The 20,112-nt window shown below is 46.7% G+C and overlaps 1 long non-coding RNA gene across 1 annotated transcript in view; it reads right to left on the bottom strand.

Annotated features, from left to right (window-relative positions):
• The window catches only part of LOC142472089 (uncharacterized), a 127,324-nt gene that overhangs the window by 9,793 nt on the left and 97,419 nt on the right, over positions 1-20,112 (bottom strand). The window contains exon 2 of the long non-coding RNA XR_012789597.1: positions 1,325-1,435. This is a non-coding gene — a long non-coding RNA (uncharacterized LOC142472089). The remainder of the gene's footprint in view (positions 1-1,324; positions 1,436-20,112) is intronic.

Here is a 20,112-nt window from a genome sequence, read left to right on the forward strand (position 1 = left end):
CCTTAAGGGATGGCCCGAGTCCTTTGTACTGCCCGTGGGATGAATAGTTCTTTTGAAAGCTCCTTGTATCTCCCTGAATATATTTGTATAAAGTTATCATATCCCCTCTTAGTTGCAAAAGTGCAATCAAATTAGCAAAAATTGAAAATGAAAAAAGGATTTCAATAGAATGTTTGATCAACCCTAAAAAGTTATTTAAGTACCTTATTAACAAAAAAAATCAGAAAAGAAAATATAGGACCCTTTTAGTGTGAGATGGGCAGGCAGATTATCGGAGATAAAGAAAAAGCAGAAGTATTAAACACATTCGTTTCCTCTGTATTTACCAAGGAAGAATCAATTGCAATAATAGGAGGAAGCCACAACCTCTATATTAACAAGCAATTGGTTAACTGAGGAAGAAGTTCATAGGCAGCTTGAGAAAAGGTAAATAAAGCACCTGGCATAGATGGCATAAATCCAAGAGTTCATAACGAGCTATGTTCAGTAATAGCCAAACCATTTCATTTGATATCAAAGACTCCATTTCCACAAGCTCAGTATCACAAGATTGGCGTAAAGCAGATATGGTGCCTATATTTAAAAATTGAGCTAGATCACAACCGTGAAATTACAGACCTGTAAGCCTACTATCAATAGTGGGGAAGCTACTTTAAAGTTTAGTATATGGAATTTCAGGAATATCTAATGGGAAACAAAATTATTAGTAATAGTTAGCATGGATTTATGATGATAAAACTAACCCTATTAGTTTCTTTGAGGAGGTAAGTAGGAATTTAGACCAGGGTAATGGAGTTTATTTAGTAGTCTACTAAGATTTTACAAAGGCTTTTGATATGGTTCCACACAAGAGGTTAGTGAATGAAATAAAGCAAATCGGATTGAGCAAAAATATTCGCACTTGAATTAAAAACTGGTTAAAGGATAGACAACAGTGAGTTGTCATAAATGGAACTTTTTCAGGTTGGACTAAATTTGTGAGTTGAGTACCTCAAGGATCGGGACTTGAATAGACTTGAAACTTGGGCAGGTAAATGGCAGATGAGATTTAATACAGATACATGCAGTAAAGATGATGCATGCACTCAGTTTAGAAGTAGAGGTGTAGTGGGGTAATTAACTGCTGGTGCTTGACGTTCAGGGTAATCCCAATTGCAGTCAGTGTTCAAAAAAAGAAGCAAGCACACGCACACGGTGTTAAACAAAATGCTTTTAGTGTCCCAAATAATCCGACGTTTCGGCTGTGCGATACAACCTTTTACAAGGTGAGAGCTACAGCTATTACCAAACTACATATATTTATACCCCCAAATTGCTCACTTACCCAACTTCGCTCCGACCGCCTCCCTTCCTCTACGCCATCCAATGACGTAAGCACGTCCGTGCATCACTCCACAATGACGTCAGCTGTCTGAAGGGGCGGACTCCGGGCAATCTGCAAAGGCAACATAGTAAACACTGAGTGCTTGTAGGTAACTTTGGTTACCTGTAATCGGAGCGTGGCAGAGTAGGAGCCTAAATACATACCCTGCAAGTGCACAAATCACCACATAGACATAAATTTAAGCTGCTTAACCATAAATCACCCTGAAATAACAAATGGTGCCTGAGTGCAAAACCATCAACAGAACACCTAAGTGAGTGGCCAACATACAATAAGAAAGTCAATAATGAGTAATTGAAAAGGACCAGTATAATTTCTCTAGCAACTGTATTGTTCATCAGATTGGCAAAAATTCTTGTAATCAATATACAATGATGTCCTTAGGATCCATAAATTTGTTGGGCTTAATAAGCACACGTCTTGGAGGGGTAAGATAATGATACAGGTACATGTAAGTTTATGCATTTGGGAAACAAGACACAGGCAACTTACAAGTTAAAAGGGAATACATTAGGAGAATTCTTGGAAAAGGATTTAGGAGTGGTTTTAGAAAGCAGGCTTGGCAATAATGCCAGAAATAATGCAGTATCTGCAAAGGAAAACAAGATATTATCTTGCATCAAACGGGGAATGGTAAGTAAGACCACACCTTGAATATGGGTTACAGTTTTGGGCACCACTCCATACAAAATACATTTTAGAACTAGAAATAGTGCAGAGAAGAGCCACCGAATTAATAAAGGGAATGGATAATCTGATTTATGAGGATAGGCTAGTTAAATTAGAATTGTTTACATTAGAAAAGCGGTGTCTAAGAGGGATTATGGTAACTATATACAAATATATTCGGGGATGTAGAGGGAGAAAGGGGGTGGCCCGGTATTAAAGGGGTTGCACCCCATATGGCCATCCCCTTGGCCTCACCAGAGAGACAAGGGGTTAACTGGATTGCGGTCCAGGGATGAGGTTTGCAGCTTGTTGTACCTTGAAAATGTATGTTCCCCTGTTCCCATGTTTCATTACAAGCATGTATTTTAATGTTTTAAAGTGCATTTCTGTATCTCCAGTTCTGGAGGTCGCAGAGAGTTCATAATTGGCCAATATGTGGAGTCACTGTAGGCATTAAAAACTGGCAAAGGTCGACCCACTGAGCCCACCAGAATGGAACTTATTAATATGTGTAGATATTAAAGTGTATATGTATTTTATTTTGGATCTGTTCTGAAAATGCAGACGCCATTTGCTAGGCTAATAGGTCATGAAAGGCAGACGGCTGAGTAGCCTAAGCACGGTGATCAAAAAGTAACTGCCTTGATTGTTACCCAATGTCTAGGGATTAAGTATTAAACAATCAACAAACTCTGTTACCTGAGGGCATGGGTTAGTCTGTTAGTCTGTGTCTCCACAATAGAGAGTGGATACAGATAATTGTTCACCAATAGGCTGTGTTCAATGTTAAGAATAGGGTTGCACAGGTATATAAACTGTGTAAACCCTACAGTTTTTAGTTGTGCTGGAGTTGTGCTTCTGATTCCATCTTGAATGTCACTGGACTGCTGGAGAATTGCTAGCGGATACTTCTCCATCCCCCAACCCTAAGTAAGTGTTATCTTCTTGTCTGTTAATTGTACTATATTGATGTGTTCACCTTATTTAAGGAATAAATTATATTTTATTATATCTAAGCCTCGTTCAGTTCAACCCAGATATTTGGTGTTCATTATATCTTGTCATAAGCTACCGTGACAAGCTCTATAATTAACTGGTGGCAGCGGTGGGATTGAACTGGACCTGTGTTACAGTATACTGCGGGAAAATGTAACATAGTAGGAACTTGATGGTAATTGCAAGTTCCTGGGACTAAAGATATTGAACACACAGTAGTGCAACAGTTAACACAAGTTGTAACACCACCTCACTGCTGCGACTGAACCATGAGCGAGGCTGAAGGCTCATCCAACATGTGGACCCGAGCTCAGCTGAAGGACAAGTGCCGTGAATATGGACTGCCCTATGAGAACCAGTAGGTCGCAGACATGGTTGACGCAATCGGTGACTATGAAGCCCGGCTTGTAGAGCCTCAGGATACGGCTCAGCTTGCCCTTTTACAGCCACCCGGAGATCATGGAAGGAACCCAGTGCCGGGGCGGCGTAATCTCGGGGAGGGAATGAGTGCACCACCCGGGAGCAGTGCAACAGGAGGGGTACTGGTTGCTGCGGCTACCAGTCCGTTCACCCCTGAAATGTTGGCACTAATTACTGCATGGGGAGACAGAGGGACACCAGAGGAGCGGCTGCAGTTTATCACTATGGCAGTGAACAGACCCGCTTATTGCTCCCCTGTCCAACCCAGGGTTGCACGTTTGGACCCCTTACTGTCTGGCTTGGCTAAGCAGACAATGATGGCGCTTCCAATTGAGTATGCTGATGACTACGAACACCTGAAAGAACTGTTATTGTTTCAGTATGGTTTTACCCCTGAAGCCTACCGGGGTAAATTCCGGTAGGAAGAGAGGCAGCCCCAGGAGTCCTATGTTACCTACGTGACCCGCATGGCTTTGTACGGGATACGCTGGGTGGAGGGCTATGAGGCACGAACTTACCAACGCCTGCTGTAACTCATCTTTCAGGAGCAGCTCATGCAGCAGTGCCTGCTGGTGGTGAGGGCTTGGGTGTACGACAAGAAGCCCAAGACTTACCAGCAGGCGGTGAGGCTTGCAGACGACTATGTGGCCAGCCGAGCCCTGATGACCGCCAAACCAGTAGCCAAGGCGGCGGTGGTGGCGGCACCGGTCAGAAAGTCTGCCAATACCCCCAATGGACTCAGAGGCCGCCTGCGGGCAGCAGTCCACCGAAGGCGGGGGAGCTCCGGCATGAGCGCCGATGCTACAACTGCAACCGCCCTGGTCACATCAGACCAGATTGCCCAGAACCCCTGTATTCCGGCAGACCCCATCAGGGGCAACGCACCCCAGCTGCGAAGCCTGTAGCCCGCATGCAGGTAGCTTCCACCAAAAACTCCGGACCAGTCATGGAACCAACTCCCAGCGAGACGTCCCATGCAGCACCGGTCCCAGTTTCATCGGTGCCCACAGCCAGGAGTGGAGGACATCTCAGCGTGGACCTGCAGCAGACGGAGGGCCGGAGCAGACATCTCACCCCGGTCACAGTCGGTGACCGGCAAGCAGTCGGCTTGCTGGATTCAGGAGCTGCAGTGACCCTGGTCCGACTTGATATGGTCCAGCCAGAGGAATTGATCCCAAGCCCTGGGATACAGATCACTGTGGCCGACGGAGAGCAATGTTTCCTGCAAGTGGCCAGAATCTTTTTGGATTGGGGGGAGGGCCAGGGTGTGCGGGAGGTGGGGGTTTTACCCGGTTTGGATGGCGATGTTCTTCTTGGCAACGATCTGGGACCGATGACCTGCACCTATTACCGAGTGCCCAAGCCCGCTGCAGTGGCGGCGGTTACCCGGAGCCAGACAGCGGCAATGGCGGCGGCGCCAGTCCCCCAGCCTTTGGGACCAACGTTAGCGGAGGGCGCATAGGAGCACGGGGAGGTAAGCCAGGATCAGTTGCAACCACAGACTGACTTACTGTTTCCCCTCACCCTTCCCCATTCTCCCGACAATGACATGACTGGGGAGTGGCCAGAATTAGGAGCCCAGTTTAGGGAGGCAGTGAAGACAGACCCTACCCTGGCCGGCGTGAGACTTCGGGCGTCCGAATCTCAGTCAGGGGAAGGCACTGAGCACTACCTATGGTATAAGGGACTCCTGTATAGAGAAGAAGGGAACCCAGGGATAGAGGAGGGATTGACCGGTAAGCGACAGCTAGTAGTGCCCCAGGGGTACCGACAGCAACTGTTACGGGTAGCTCACTCTATTCCGTAAGCGGGACATCAGGGGGTCAACAGAACGCGAGCCCGGTTATTACAGCATTACTACTGGCCGGGGGCATCTCGAGATGTGGGCACTTTCTGCCGCTCTTGTGATGCCTGCCAGCGAGTGGGTAAGGCGGGCGACCGTGTGAAGGCACCCCTGAAACCCCTACCGATAATAGGGGAACCCTTCCAGAAAGTAGCGATGGATCTTATAGGACCCCTTATGATTCCTAGCAGGTCAGGGAAGCGCTACATCCTCACGGTGGTGGATTTTGCCACCCGGTACCCTGAGGCGGTAGCGCTTGGCAACAAAGATGCCAAGACAGTGGCAGCAGCTTTGCTGAACATTTTTTCTAGGGTAGGTTTCCCTAGTGAGATCCTAACCAATCAGGGGTCACAGTTCATGAGTGAACTGTTACATTGTCTCTGGGATGCATGCGGTGTACGGCACCGGTGCACTACCCCTTACCATCCCCAGAAAAAAGGAATATGTGAGAGGTTTAACAGTACCCTGAAGCAGATGCTTCGGACCTTTATAGAGACGGAGGGGAAGGACTGGGAGATTCATTTACAGCACTTGCTGTTTGCTTACTGAGAGGTACCGCAAGAATCTACAGGCTTCTCCCCCTTCGAGCTACTATATGGCCACAGGGTGCGTGGACCTCTGGACCTATTCCATGAGGGATGGGAAGGGGAGGCTACTGCTACTGATGCTTTAGTGATCCAGTATGTAGTAGATCTCCGAGACCGGTGAGAGATGCTCATGGGGGTGGCCCAGGACCACCTCAGGGCCGCTCAGACCAAGCAAAAGCAATGGTATGACCGGCATGCCCGTAGCAGAGAATTCATCCAAGGACAGCAGGTGCTTGTTCTCGAACCTACTCGGGAGAACAAGTTAATGGCTGCCTGGTCGGGACCGTACCTGGTCATCTGAAAGGTGAATGAGTGCAACTATGTTGTACAGTTAGAGTCTGAGAGGCACAAGACATATCACATTAACATGTTGAAAGAGTACAGAGCACCGAGTATGGGAGCAGTAATGGCCATTTGTAGCCCACTGCTGGAGGATCCGGCGAGCAATGCTCTGCCTGATCTACTAGGGGAGGCTAGGCAGGGAAACACTGTGGAGCAGGTGGAGATAGGGGCACAGTTGAGTGCTAGGCAGAAGGGAGAAGCCAGGGACATGCTAGCTAAGTGTGGGGCCCTCTTCACTGATATGCCAGGGACCACACATCTCACTAAACACCCAGTGCACACAAGGGATCTGCAGCCTCTGCATAAGCATGCTTATAGAGTGTCAGCAGAGGTCAAGACCAGTATGGAAAGGGAGATAGAGGAGATGCTGACCCTAGGGGTAATTACTCCATCCCAGAGTCCTTGGGCAAGCCCGGTAGTCCTAGTTCCTAAGAAGGAAAAGACCACCCGGTTTTGTGTGGACTACCGCTTGCTCAACGCTGGGACGGTGTCAGATGCCTACCCCATGCCCCGCATTGATGAGTCTCTGGATGAACTCACGGGGGCAAAGTATCTGACCACCATGGATTTGAGCAAGGGCTATTGGAAAAACCCCTGATCCTGGAGGCTAGGGAGAAGTCAGCATTCATCACTCCAAGTGGCCTCTATGAGTTTTTAATGATGCCATTTGGGATGAAGAATGCCCGGCTACCATCCAACGCCTGGTCAATAGGTTACTGGAAGGGATGCAGAGCTATGCCAGGGCTTACTTAGATGACATTGCTGTCTTTAGTAATTCCTGGGACTCCCATTTAGGACATGTAGCTGCGGAGCTAGATAGGATCAGGGAGGCTGGGCTAACCTTGAAACCCACTAAGTGTATGGTAGGGATGGCAGAGGCCCGGTACTTAGGGCACAGGGTGGGTGGAGGGCAACTCAAACCAGAGCCAGCGAAGATAGAAGCCATAGTTCAGTGGCCTGTTCCAAAAACCAAGAAAAAGGTCATGGCATTTTTGGGCACCGCAGGGTACTATAGGAAGTTTGTCCCACAGTACAGCGCCATGGCCAAACCCTGACTGATTTGACTAAAAAGCAACTGCCTGTGCTTATCACCTGGACTCCTGCCTGTGAAACTGCTTTCCAGGCACTGAAAACTGCGCTTGCTGGGGCCCCATACTGGCTTCCCCAGACTATACCAAACATTTCCTCATACAGACTGATGCCTCGGACTATGGCATTGGGGCTGTGTTGAGCCAAGTGGGGGACGACGGTAGAGAGCAACCTGTGGTGTACCCTCAGCCGAAAACTACTTCCCAGAGAGGTGGCCTATGCCACCATTGAGAAAGAGTGCTTGGCCATTGTGTGGGCACTCAAAAATCTCCAGCCCTATGTGTATGGAAGGGCTTTCACGGTCCTCACAGACCACAACCCCCTGAATTGGCTGCAGAGGGCATCAGGGGAGAATGCCAAGTTGCTAAGGTGGAGCTTGGCCTTGCAAGAGTTTGAGTTTACTATTCAGCACAAAAAGGGTAGTGAAAACAGCAATGCTGATGGACTTTCACGTCAGGACTATCCCTCTGAGACTGAGTTCGTTAAGGGTGCCAGCAGTGCCCCACTCCCCGTTAGAGCCAGTGGGCCACAGGTCACCCATTAAGAAGGGGAGGTGTAAAGGGAGAAAGGGGGCCATCCCCTTGGCCTCACCAGAGAGACAAGTGGTTAACTGGACTGCGGTCCAGGGATGAGGTTTGCACCTTGTTGTACCTTGAAAATGTATGTTCCCCTGTTCCCATGTTTCATTATAAGCATGTATTTTAATGTTTTAAAGTGCATTTCTTTATCTCCAGTTCTGGAGGTCACAGAGAGTTCATATTTGGCCAATATGTGGAGTCACTGTAGGCATTAAAAACTGGCAAAGGTCGACCCACTGAGCCCACCAGAATGGAACTTATTAATATGTGTAGATATTAAAGCGTATATGTATTTTATTTTGGATCTGTTCTGAAAATGCAGAAGCCATTTGCTAGGCTAATAGGTCATGAAGGGCAGACGGCTGAGTAGCCTAAGCACGGTGATCAAAAAGTAACTGCCTTGATTGTTACCCAATGTATAGGGATTAAGTATTAATCATCAACAAACTCTGTTACCTGACGGCATGGGTTAGTCTGTTAGTCTGTGTCTCCACAATAGAGAGTGGATACAGATAATTGTTCACCAATAGGCTGTGTTCAATGTTAAGAATAGGGTTGCACAGGTATATAAACTGTGTAAACCCTACAGTTTTTAGTTGTGCTGGAGTTGTGCTTCTGATTCCATCTTGAATGTCACTGGACTGCTGGAGAATTGCTAGCGGATACTTCTCCATCCCCCAACCCTAAGTAAGTGTTATCTTCTTGTCTGTTAATTGTACTATATTGCTGTGTTCACCTTATTTAAGGAATAAATTATATGTTATTATATCTAAGCCTCGTTCAGTTCAACCCAGATATTTGGTGTTCATTATATCTTGTCATAAGCTACCGTGACAGGGGACAGTACCAGGAGCTTTCAAAATAAATATTCATCCCAAGGGCAGTACAAATGACACAGAGTCATCCCTTGAAGTTGGAGGAAAGGAGATTTCACCAGCAACAAAGGAAAGGATTCTTTACAGTTAGAATGTGCCCATTACTGTAATGTATGTGTTGGGGAGGGGGTTGTTGGGAGTTCATTGCTTTTGGGGTTATCTTTGCTTCTATTGAGGGCATAGGTAACCAAACTTGGAATCAATAGTGTATTGGATAGTATTGATAGTTGTATTGTATTTTAATGTTTATTGCGAGTAGAGGGGGTGGGTGAAGATGGTATTTGGTTCGTGGTTGGTGTTTAGGCCTACCGGGTGGGTAGCACGAAGGGTTAACCTTTTAATTATCTCAGCGATTGTAACCACTAAGGTAATGAAGGGGTTAACACCTCCTGCAACCCTCCCAGTAGGCTTAAACACCCAGCACGGACCAAATACCACCTTCACCCACCCCCACTACTATTAACAATCAAGGCACTGATATTTAACCACTTCATCACCTTAGAAGATAGTCGCTAAGATAATGAAGCTGCCTGTAAATATATTTGTATTACATAGGATTGAAGCAGGGGTATCCGGAGCAAATATTAATGCGTAGCAGCTCCAGACCCTGGACAGTAACAAGTAACATATTCAAATGTAACAAGTTACACAGGCCATGCAATAGGCCATGCACAGGTGTTGAAGGAGAGAAAGAAAGGCCATCATAAGAGATTGCAGTTTCCAGTGCAGACTCAGACTGAATGAGCCAAATCTCAGTTATAGCAAAAAGGATCAGAGAGTGAGTCATATACAGAGAGGAACTTTTTATAAAGGAGGCATGTATACCAAAGGGTACACTAGAAAGGGAGGGGGAGGGAGGTTGACAGAGGATGGGTATGAAGTTACGGGGAGAAGGGCAAGTTGGATGTGGAAGACGAGGATGAGAGCATGAAGAAATTAGATCTGGACCAGGATTTGGAGAGATATCCCCAGAAACATAAAGAAGCATGGAAAGAAAGAGAACGTGTTAGGAGGATTTGTAAAGATGTGTTTTAGTGCAGGGTGTATTGATGAGTAGTATCACAGAGTGCAGATAGGAAAGGATTTCATATGATCTAAGCAGAGGAAAAGGAAGGATAGATGGAGTTATATGAATGCAGTTAGAGGATGGTCGAAAGAAAAGTGTAGTTTGGTATGAAGTGACTGCTGCGACACACTTTATTCGAGCAAATACCCAGTATGTACCTGGCAGATACCTGGAATGCGCCACACCTCACCTCTGACAAGCCCCGTTGCATTTGCCTTCCCAGCCATGGTTCATGCCTGGCTGACGGGCGGCTGATCTGTTAAATGATAATGATTAGGATTTAATAGGCTGCAATGCTTCGCGTGTCTACCAGATGGCATAAATTCATGAATTGTAATGCAGTATATATATATATACTGTGCAGTATTGCAGCCAGCGGGAATAAAATGCTTCAATCCCTGCCTGGAAAATAACGCAATGCACTCGGGCAGAAAACAGTCACAAACCTCAATACACCCGAGTATACCCGAATTTGTGGGACTAGCCGAGCTCGAATAAAGTGTGTCGCCAGTGTGAGGTAAGAGGAAATGTGAATAGTAGAGCAAGCATGGCAGTGATGGTAGTGCTAGTTTAGTGTTGAGAGGTGGGCGAGGGCAGGGCACGGAAAATGAAGATATGATAAGGGTAAAGAGCAAGATGTGGGAAAGGAACCATTTATGAATGGTAGTGCTCTAGAATGTTGATTGAAAAGTACTTGGTCTTCTTGAGTCTTTAATAGAAGATGTTTTCTCTGCCTCTTGAAAACAAGCCACTTATACACCGGGCATTGCAACCCCTCAAATTGCTACCAAAATTGATATTTCCAATATATAGGCCCAGACTAAAATGCTATTACACCCACAGGAATCTATACACCCAAGGAATCCATTTAGAGCTTGCATATGAAAATAACTTCTAACTATATGTGACCCAGATTAAGGGGTCTATGCACTAAGCAGCGGAAAATTGCATTCGCCAGGGTTTGAATTTGCCATGTTTTTGGCGTGTTAACCTCGCTGTATGCAGGAATGGCCGAATCCCTGGCGAATGAATGCGGCACCACCATTTGAAATAATGGTGAGTAACCTGTGGCGAGACAGGCTGCCTGGCGAGAAGCTGCCGAGAAGCCGTCCCCTGCCGAGATGTGTCTGCAGCAGAGAGAGATCCACCGCTCTCTCTGCGCAAACATCGGCACATAAAAAAATATTTTAAATACAATTTTATTCATAGTGTAGATGTGCAGGGGGTCTCCAGAGGTGAACCGCATTGGTTTCAGGTCCAGGGACCCCCTGCTTCCCGAGATACAGGCCTCTTTATGAGGTGCCAGTATCCCTCTGCATTTAAATGTCCCGATCACGTGACAGCGGAATGTAAACAAAGTAGAGGAATACCGGCACCCCATAAAGGGGCCTGTATCTCGGGAAGCAGGGGGACCCCGGACCTAAAACCAAAGCGGTTCAGCTCCGGAGACCCTGTGCACATCTACACTATGAGTAAAACACACATATAAATAAACAATCATTCCTTACCTTTGCGGCTATGTGCTATGGTAACAAAGCAGCATGAATGTATTTTTAATAATAGTGTACAGTGAGTAGGGGGTCCCCTGAGCTGAACCGCATTGCTTTGTGGACCAGGGACCCCCTGCTTCCCGAGGTACAGGCCTCGCTATGTTTCATCGGGTGGCAGTGTCGCCGCCATCTTTATAGCGTACCATACGCGACGTGCCCGCTATAAATATGGCGGCGACACTGTCACTGATGCCCCAAACCGGGGCCTGTAACTCGGGAAGCAGGGGGTCCCTGAGCCACAAATCAATGCGGTTCAGCTCAGGGGACCCACTGCTCCCGCACAATATTATTAAAATACATTAATGCAGCTTCATTACCATAGCGGATAGTCACTAAGGCAATGAAGGGTTTAAGGCATAATAGCATGTTTATTGGGGAGAATTGCCCCAAATAAACATTGCAATAAATAACATACACCCCCTGTGTATTTAAAATACATAAAGAACAATCAATACAATAAATACATATAGTACTCACCCATGTCCGGCTGACACCATGAAGGCCATCCTCATCTTCAATAAAACAAGAATAAACTGTGCGCTACTATCTAACTTCTACTTATAAATAAAGTGCAGTGACTAAACCATAAATGTTCTCAATAAAACCACAATACCAAGTGAATAAGTGATTATATAATAAATTATATCATAACCGTGTTAAGGGCGTCTGCTGCTATAGACATTGGGGGTGGCTCAGCACCCCACACACTCTAGGAAATGGAAACAAAAAGAAAACAGCGCACAACGCCAAATAGTGAAGCGAGTAATAAAAATGTATTACAATAATAAAGGGGTATAAAATCTGCGTACATCAAATAGAAAATTCATAAGCATTTAGTGTATATCACACTTGTTTACCACTCCATGGTTGTAGACAGTGGAATCTGGTACTCAGCTTTCTCCACAGGAGCCTCTGTGGTAACTGTGGGGCACAGGATCTCTCACACACCGATGGAAGGGCTCAGCAGGGCTTGGTTTTCTTCCTGGATTTCTTCAAAAGTCTTCGGCTTGCAGTGAGGATGTCTCCCTCGGAGTGAACAGATTGAAAGATAGTTGTTTAGAGGAGGATACAATATTTAAATACTCCAAAACCTAGAAGAAAACCAAGCCCTGAAAGGAAGAAGGAAATCAACCAAGGGAACACAAAGAAAAGTAAACCTTGCTGTGAGAGCATTTACATAAGGCCGTGCGCACGCAATTGCGGAAGTGTTCTGCTGAGCCCTTCCATCGGCTCTGAATTGCCCTGCCACTGCAGCAGCTGAGAAAGCGGCGAAATCTCCAAAGGAGAAACGAAGGACTGTAAAGGAAGAGACTCCCTGGAGAAGGCATATTACCGCTTGAGACTCGGTCCCACTGAGTGCCTGAGCCTGTAGTGGAGCCAGACTGCTGTTAAGGAACTCCCTCGAAAGCAGCATCCTGCTGGATGAAAAGTGTGTGAGAGATCCTGTGCCCCACAGTTACCACAGAGGCTCCTGTGGAGAAAGCTGAGTACCAGATTCCACTGTCTACAACCATGGAGTGGTAAACAAGTGTGATATACACTAAATGCTTATGAATTTTCTATTTGATGTACGCAGATTTTATACCCCTTTATTATTGTAATACATTTTTATTACTCGCTTCACTATTTGGCGTTGTGCGCTGTTTTCTTTTTGTTTCCACATCCTCATCTTCATCCTGCCCATGCCCCCTCCAATGCTGCAAAACATGAACAAGAATGAAAACTGCCAATGTAATGTCCCCTAACCCCTTAATCACCATAGCGGTTATTAACCGCTACAGTCATTAAGGGGTTAACCCACCCTCACCAACCACTCGGGAAGCCTACATACCCTCCCCCACTAACCCCCACCCTATGAGGCCTAACCACTCTCACCCACTACCCAGCAGGGAGGCCTACCCACATACCCTTGGGGCCAATACCCCCTTCCCCCACCCACAGTACCCACAATAAAAACAATACACAGGCCCACAATAAACATCATTATATTTATTAAATAAATAACCCACCCCCTGTGCCCCCCCCATAAATACATGATTTATTCTTTGAAATACAAGGTTCATAACCCAGGCCCACATGAGTCCCCGGTGGGCCTGATGGGTCACCTCACAGACCTATAGGTTACCAGCAACTTGTTTCATACAGGTTCTGGAGGCCTGTTGGTGGGTCCCGCCAGGTGCCATGGCCCACCAGGTGGTCTCTGCGGGTCACCGTGGGCCACAATTGGGTCTCCACGGTAGGCCCGCGGATGTCTGGGAGCCTCGGATCAGACCCACAGGTGTCTGAGGGACCTTGGGTGGAATCACGGGGGTCTGGGGACCCACGGGTGGGCACTACGGGTCCGCGGTGCCCCCACAGATGTGGGGCCACCGGTTCTTCCCCATACACTACGGGTCCACGGTGCCCCCACAGATGTGGGGCCACCGGTTCTTCCCCGTACACTATGGGTCCGCGGTGCCCCACAGATGTGGGGCCACCGGTTCTAACCCGCAGGTGTCCCCCGTGAACCACGCAGCCTGGTACCTGTGAGATACCCGAGGATACCTCAGGTGGTCTCAAGAGGTCTCTCACAGAACCAAAAGGAAAAAACCCTGTATGTTAAAAAAATAAACCTGACCTATACATTAAATACATCAATTCCTCCCCCCCTTACACACATACAGTACAATAATGTGCCAAATAACTATTATCCAGATATGGATAATAGATTATCTGACCATTATTAAAAACATTAACTAGCATAATAACATAAATAAAGTTCTACTAACCTCATCAATAAGAAGCCCCCTCGCCAGCAACATCCTTGTCCTCCGTTGCCAACAAAATACATAGCCAATACATAGCAATTACATTCTGCGATCAATTAACCCCTTAATCACCGTATCTGATAATAACCGCAAAGGTAATTAAGGGGTTCAGCCACCCTTGCCCGATAACCACCCTTCACCCATTCATTTATACAGTGGCTTCATCATGCAACTCTCTCTATATATATACACACACGATGAATCAATATAGAAATAAATGTTTAAGGGTTATCAAAAACAATGCTCTAATAAAAATACCACTTCTCCATATCATCCACAGTCAAATAAAATCCTATTTCCTAAACAAATCAATTTTCATCTTCCAATCTAAAGCATCAAATGCCAATCAAAACATTGCATTTACATTGTATACATGATGCATGCAATCTATGCACCATGTACACTCTTCAAATCAATGTTAACAATACAATATTTCAAACAAAATACCATTAAATACAAACAAGTATACTATTAAATCCAAGCAAGTCACCATAAATCAATTAGCATTCATTAATCACATCCCAAAACAATTAAAATACCATCCATACCAATTACACAATTAACTATTGCAATCGTTAAACAGAACAAGTTACCATCAGACAAAATATAAGTACACCAAAAAATACAATATACAAAAGCAAGCCTCACCTTTACCTAAAGTAAACCATACAAGACCAAAAATTACATCTAATTCGAAAACACATTACACACACATTTATGCATAGCAGCATAGCCAAACTCATTTTAAATAATGCAAAACAAGCTTTACCAACAAAATCATTTCTTACCCTTTATGTATATATCGATCTAGACATACAAACATACATATATACAGTGGCAAGACATGATCTAAAAAAAAAAAAAACACATGTTAAAAAACAAAAAAAATTTTATCAAGGGAGAGAGAATTTGGCCCGGGATTAAAAGGGCTACACCCCATTTGGCCACCCCCTACTCTCACCTGGGAAGCAAGGGGTTAACTGGACTGGGGTCCAGTAATGTGTTTTTTACCTTGCTTCAGTATCCAACTGTTTATTCCCCTGTATAAATGTATTGTTTCATCCTGGTGTTTGCACTCACACATACACTAGGGTTGATGCGGGAGGCTTAAGGGGTTAATGAGCTACAGTTTAGGAGAATACAAATATGTGTTTTGTCTTTTCAGAAATATCTGGGCTTCAAAAGGCTTGATTGAAGTTGGGTGTGAAAAGTACAGAGGGGGTTTAGTGTACAGTATGTTAATATCTAATTGGCAGACCAAGGGTATATTGCTGGAAGAGACAGCTAGGCCCATGTCTGGAGCATTGGGTGTGAAATCTAGCACCTGTGACAAATGTTCTCTACACACGAGTTCCTGCTTCAAAGGATTTATTGACCAGGGGTTATGGGTGCCAGGGGTGCGGTTACCCAAGGAGATATCAAAATGAGTGACCTTATTAAATATAAGAATATTATGAGATGTCCTCGGCTAAACGTGCTAAAAGCTACATATGTGTATTCGTGGGACTGATTCGCACATAAGGATTACAGACAAATGATGTCTAGCAGGTACAAAGAGACAGATATTAATATCTCTCTTAATTGTAATATTACACGGTAATATTTAGTCTTATTGGGAGCGTCATGCGTGCCGGAATGTATTAGTATTCTCGCGTGCCAGTAAGTACTACTGAACTGAAGTTATGAGGTTATTTAGATAGGAAAAGCAGTTTTTAAACGTCCTTGGGTGGGAGGAGTTTTACTCTGGGGAAAACTGTCAACCTCACCACTGATTTATGAGAGGGGCTGGGTTTAGGTTGTGTTCAATGGGAAATAATTGTATAAGAACCAGGCTCAGCCTATGGCTAAACAAAAAACACACATGACACACATCCTGGGTAGCAACGCGAGGAGAAGCACTTCGGAAGTTGAGGAGCGACTCGTGACGTCACCGCCGAGCGCCCGACGAGGAGTGGCGGCAAACGGCGTGCTAACCCTATGGACGTTGATTCCTGCAGCTTCTCTACCCGCCTGTGAGCTGTGTGCTTTGGGGTTTCTCTACCAGGGACTTACCCATCCACCACCCCAAGACGGAGAACGCTGTAAAGAGCAGACGAGACGACTGCAGATCCATCCCATGCTGAGATCCATCCAAGGGTGTCGCTCATTGTCATCTCCTGGTGTGGTAAACCTATATACCAACTGCTTGTGTAATTTATCTTGATGTACGCAGAACTAATTACTTTTAATCATAAAGTCACATTTTTAACTATACTTCACTATGTGCGTTGTGCACCCTGTTCTTTTGTTTTTTGTATAGTTCCTGGGGTGTTGAGCCACCCCCAAGAAAGGCTGCAGACCTACGTTTAGTGTCAGATCCACATATAAGGTTTACAATATTGTTTCTATTATCACGGTGCACTGTTCACTATTTGTTGTTTACTAGATATTAGCTGCACACTATCACCTATTTTTATTGTCAGCCTATGGCTATTGCTTTTTCGTGTCTTTGTTAGTTTCAAGATTGCTGCATGAACTGCTAATCAAGATTTTCTGATTATTTCATCATTCCAACTTTAAGTAAGTGCATATTTTGTCTGTTATTTGTATAATCTCGTGTGTTCACCTTTTTCAAGGAATAAATTATATTTTACTATCTAAGCCTCGTTCAGTTCAACCCAGGTATATTTTGGTGTGTATTATTAATAGCCTGTCACAAAGTTACCGTCATAAGCTTATTAATAAAACTGGAAAAAAGGGGGGATACAATGTGTTTGTATCCCTGAAGAAATTCACTTATACAGTATGCACACTCCTGGGTGTAAAGTATAACTTTTAATACATAATACTTAAAACATATATTACCGAAAAGGAAGGTATAATGAACTTTGAGGGAGATACTCATTAGCAACCCTGCAAAGATAATGCCATATTCGAACTGCTACACTGTTTTTAGATAGATGTCTGCACTAGTGGATTGCTGGAATAAACACTATGTTAAAAACAGCCCCATAACGGGGACTGATGACATAATCACGCGTCCAACGCACGTTTCCCTCCTACTATGGAGCTTCGTCAGGGACAATTGTAGCAGTTCGAATATGGCATTATCTTTGCAGGGTTGCTAATGAGTATCTCCCTGTAGGCAGTGAATAATCCCTGTTGCTACGTTTGTTAATGTATTCTCTGCACAAGTGGTTGTAGTGCTGAGCTCCTTTGGGCTCACCTTGGCTGGCTGCATCCCCTTGAGTCTCTAGGACTCCAGTAAAATTACTGACTGGAGTATCTATATATACATTTCTGTGAGCTACTGCTGGGTGCATGCATTCATACTATTTAATTTCATTTCGAAAGTCCTTTTCGGTAATATATGTTTTAAGTATTATGTATTAAAAGTTATATTTTACTCCCAGGAGTGTGCATATAAGTGAATTTCTTCAGGGATACAAACACATTGTATCCCCCCTTTTTTCCTGATTCACTCCCATTCACGGTTGCACCTACCTGTATTGATAATTATCGATTAACAGACATTATTAAATTCAATATTTCAATTAGTGTGATTTAGTTGATCATTCCCTAACCCCCGTACTTTTCTTATTAATAAAACTGGTGGCAGTGGTGGGATTGAACTGAACCTGTATTACCGTGTACTGCGGGACTCGGTAATACAGTTGGAACTCGAGGTGAATTGCGAGTTCCTGGGACTAAAAGATATTGAACACACAGTGTACAACATATAACACAAGATATGGCACCTCCTCACTGTTACCCTACTTGTGAGAAGCATTGCCTCCAGAACCAAAGTGCCGGCCATCTGTGTGACTGGAGCCGGGCACCGAGACCGGAGGAGTGCATCAAGTCGGCGCGGGGACCAGCAGCCGGCAAGGCTGAGAGAGAGGCGGCGATCGGTGAGCACAAAACCCGGCAGGCTGAGCAAAGATCCACAGCTGCAGCCGCTATACCACCAAACCGCCCGGAGAGCAGAGACCTGTGGAGGGAGCGGGTGATCGTGGAGACCCCGAGAGTTTTACAGCCGGAGAGGTAACGGCTGTTGCGGCGGCCAGCCCATTTTCCCTGGAAGAGCTTTCACTGTTGTCTGCGTGGGGAGGGATGTGGTCCCAGGCGGAGCGGAATGAGCTCCTGAAGCTGGCGTTGTCCTGACCCACTTACCCCCTCCCTGGCCCGGCGCTCGAGCAACTCCGCCTTGGACTCAGCAGCCTCTTGCGGGGGGTAGTCCACCGGCGGCTGAGAAGATCCGGCAGAAGTGGCGGTGTTACCACTGCCACAAAGCGGGCCACAATAAAGCCCAATGCCTGGACAGTGCGCGGCCGGGTGAAGAAGCCCCTCAGGGCCAGCACTCACGAGCTGCGGAAGAGATGACCCCGTTAGCGGCGGAGAGCGGCGGCCATCCATCAGATCCCGGCGGCGGCGGAGAAGAAGCTGCCATTCCGGCATCCTGCCGGCAGCAATTTTATTTGGGGGGAGGGTTGGGGTGTGCGGGAGGTGGGTGTTTCACATTGTTTGGCAGAGTCGGCGATTCCCAGCGATGACCGGAGCCCCACAATCCATGCCGGCAACCCTGCACCAAAGCCGGGTACTGTTGCGGCAACTACTGTACCCGGGGCTCGCCTGTGGCGGTGACGGCGGCGGAAGAGCCGCGATTCCGGCAAAGTGCCGGAGCCCTTTCTGAGTGGGGGGAGGGACAGGGATTGCGGGAGGGGGTTATTTTGCCTGGTTTGTTGGAACCCCTGTTACTCCACAAAGACCTGGGACCTTTGTCCTGCACCGTTGTACCTGCACCCAACCCAGGCGCTGTTGCGGCAGCGGCCCCTTGCTTCCCGGCCCAGATGATGCCAGCGGCGGCCACTCCAGTCCCCCTGCAATTGGGACCAATGAAGGCGGCAGTCTCTGTGGGGACCAGCGAGGTAAGCCAGACAAAGTCGCAGACTGACCTTGACATTTTTTCCTATGAGTGTACCCTGCTGTTTCACTATAGTGGTGACCGGGGGGTGGCAGGAGATAGGGGTACCAGGGGAGGGGAAGGAAGGGCAGCTTGTAGGGCAGCTAGGCTTCCCCATTACCCTGGCGGAGCAGCAAGGGGACTCTCAGTTAAGAGCCCCACTGTTGCAGCCTTGCTATGGGCTGGAGGTATCAGGGGTTGTGGCAAAGTTAAACCACCCCAGCGTTACCTACCAGCCAGGAGCTAAGGTGGGTGCATCTGCACCAGCAACCCTGAGCTCCTCTCCGGTAATGGGGAGGCAGTGTCATGGAGATGGCCTCACTCAGGTGTCCCTAGGATCCAGGTTAGGATTAGCTATGGAGAAGCGGAGTGAGGGAAGGCTGCAGGTAGGTAGCCAGCATCAGGTCTCAGTAGGAGAAGAAGGGCTAGTGGTAGCCTGGGAGGGAAAGCAGCAGATATGGCAGCTAGAGTTTCCCATTACCCTGGCAGAGTCTCAGGGGTTCACTCAGATCAGCAACCCCCTGTTGCAGCCTGGTTATGGGCTGGGGGTATCATGGTCAGTGGCAAGCTTGTGCCACCCCAGGGATACCTGCCAGCCAAGAGCTAAAGCGGTTGCATCTGGAGAGGTGCCCCTGAGCTCATCCCTGGTAAGGGGGAGACAAGGTTAGGGAGGTAGGTGCACTCAGGTAGTTACAGTGTCTAGGTTAGGATTACCCAGGGGGGAGAGGAGTGCAGGTGGGCTGCAGGGAGGTAAGCAGCAGGAGTTATAAGCAAGGGCTGAGGTGCTGGGCCTAGGGGAGGCTAGGCGGGGAGACACTGTGGAGCAGGGAGAGATAGGAGGTCAGTGGGGTGTCAGGCAGCTGGCAGAAGCTAGGGATGGGCTAGGTAGGCAGGAGGTCCCTTGTTCTGACTGGCCAGGAGTGACCCCCCCTGACAGATTCCCCAGGGTTCCCAGAGGTGGAGC

Source organism: Ascaphus truei, chromosome 1 (assembly GCF_040206685.1).
Source record: "Ascaphus truei isolate aAscTru1 chromosome 1, aAscTru1.hap1, whole genome shotgun sequence".
Taxonomy (NCBI): domain Eukaryota; kingdom Metazoa; phylum Chordata; class Amphibia; order Anura; family Ascaphidae; genus Ascaphus; species Ascaphus truei.